Raw genomic sequence first — 2,712 nt, 5'->3', positions numbered from 1 at the left:
ATTTATTTGCAGCATAACAGTATTCATTGTTTTTGTATCACACCCAGTGCTCCATGCAATCCGTGCCCTCTATAATACCCAGCACCTGGTACCCCGACCTCCCACCCCCCCTTATTTATTTATTTTTTAGAGAGAGAGAGTATGAGAGAACTAACAGGTGGAGAGGCAGAGGGAGAGAGAATCTCAAGCAGACTCCCTGCTGAGGGCAGAACCTACACAGGCTCAATGTCACAACCCAGAGATCTTTTTTTTTTTTTTTTTTTAAAGATTTTTATTTATTTATTTGACAGAGAGAAATCACAAGTAGATGGAGAGGCAGGCAGAGAGAGAGAGAGAAGCAGGCTCCCTGCTGAGCAGAGAGCCCGATGTGGGGCTCTATCCCAGGATCCTGAGATCATTACCTGAGCCGAAGGCAGAGGCTTTAACCCTCTGAGCCACCCAGGTGCCCCAACAAATATTATTTTAAAGTTTAAAAAAAAATTACTTATTTGAGAGAAAGAGAGCAGAGCATGAGAGAGAACACTAGTGAGGGGTAGGGGCAGAAGGAGAGGGAGAAGCAGGCTCCCCACCAAACAGGGAGCCTTATGCGGGGCTCAATGGATCATGACCTGAGCTGAAGGCGGACACTCATCCCACTGAGTCACCCAGGTGCCCCTCAGCTTGTCAATTATTTAAAAACTTTTTTTTAAATTGAGATTGAATTAAACCTATAGATTTCCTCTTCGCCGGAGGATTTTCCAGTTAACTTCTGGTCACTTCAGCAATGTGTTCAACTCACCCATGTGCCCATCTTAATAACATAGAACAGGATGAGTTTCACTCCAGTGCATAGGGCTGCAGCTCCTTACACACCACTGGCCTTTGTTTACCTCTTTCCCTACTTAGGTCTCTTGGGCACCATTCCTACTCACCCTCGGCTCAAATGTGACCTCTTCTGTAAATCTGTCTCTAATCCAGCAGAGCTCCTGACCGAGTTTTTCACTCATCTGTTCTCATCTTCTTCATAGGCACACAGAACTTCGAATAACTCAACATCACTTTGGGAAGTCATTATTGTCTATGCATCTTCCTCCCTGACTAGACCAGATACTTCCAAGGAAGAAACCATATTATTATTATTTTTTTTTATCTTGGCATTAAAGGCATTCTTTTCTTAATTACACTTTTATTTTGAAATAATTATACATTCATAGTCAGTTATAAGAAATAATAAAAAGGGGGTGCTTGGGTGGCTCAGTCATTAAGCATCTGCCTTGGGCTCAGGTTGTGATCCTGGGGTCCTGGGATGGAGCCCCCCATCTGGCTCCTTGCTCTGCAGGAAGCCTGCTTCTCCCTCTCCAGCTCCCCCTACCTGTGTCCTCTCCTTCTCTCTCTCTAATAAATAAATAAAATCTTATTTTTTATTTTTTATTTTATTTTTTTTTTTTAAAGATTTTATTTATTTATTTGACAGAGCGAGATCACAAGCAGGCAGAGAGGCAGGCAGAGAGAGAGGAGGAAGCAGGCTCCCTGCTGAGCAGAGAGCCCGATGTGGGCCTCGATCCCAGGACCCTGAGATCATGACCTGAGCCGAAGGCAGCGGCTTAACCACTGAGCCACCCAGGCGCCCAATAAATAAAATCTTAAAAAAAAAAATACAAAGATCCCATGCACCCTTTCTCCGATTCCCCTAAAAATGGTAACATCCTGAAAAACTCAAGTACAAGAACAACAGAAAACAGATGCTGATACCATCCACTGATCTTACTCAGATTTCTCCAGCTTTACATGTAATCATCGGCGTGTACGTGTGTAGAGTTAAAACCATCTCTTAACTGTTTAAACTTTAACAATGATTTATTTAGTTCTTATTATGTGCCAGACGGTTGAATTCTGGAAACACAAGGTTATGACAGGGTCCCTGCCTTAATGGAGGTCAAAATCTCATTGGCTTTTGAAATTGATTTTTTTTTTTAAAGATTGTATTTATTTTTTTATTTGACAGACAGAGATCACAGGTAGGCAGAGAGGCAGGCAGAGATAGAGAGGGGAGGAAGCAGGCTCCCTGCAGAGGAGAGAGCCTGATGTAGGGCTCGATCCCAGGACACTGGGATCATGACCTGAGCCAAAGGCAGAGGCTTTAACTCACTGAGCCACCCAGGCGCCCCAGAAATTGATGTTTTTTAAAAGTAATGTCACAAAGGCAGGGTGTTCGCAGGAACCTAGCAGAATCTAGTCTACCTTTTTGGCCCAAGAGAGTGAGGGAATAGAAAGAGACGTGCTGCGAGGCCTTGATCAGAGCCTACCACTAGCAGGTGCTCAGCAAATGTGTTAAATTAAGGTTGAACCCAACGTTGTCTTCATGATATCCTTTGCAAATCCTCACATCCTGAATGTGGCGGTACAAAGTGCACATGTCCTTGCCACGTATAACTTATCCCTATTTGGAATTCTGCCCTCAATCCTCTTCCAACCTTTACTGGCTGTAAATTCTGGACACCAGGCACGACTCTCGGGACAAAAACCAACGGAGCGATCAAGAGCAAACACTGCCTAGTGCAGCCTCTAGGCAGTCAACCGCCACGCGCTCATCACGCCCCGGCCCACGCCCTGCTGGGCCGGCGCATGCGCACGCTGGCGGCGGAGGTACCGCGGCCTCCCGCCCGGGGGGAGCTGGGGAGCGAGGGGAGGGGCCGGAAGCAACTCTACGCTTCCCGGTTGCTAAGAGACGAG

Source organism: Neovison vison, chromosome 5 (assembly GCF_020171115.1).
Source record: "Neovison vison isolate M4711 chromosome 5, ASM_NN_V1, whole genome shotgun sequence".
Classification (NCBI taxonomy): domain Eukaryota; kingdom Metazoa; phylum Chordata; class Mammalia; order Carnivora; family Mustelidae; genus Neogale; species Neogale vison.
This window is presented reverse-complemented; position numbering follows the sequence as displayed.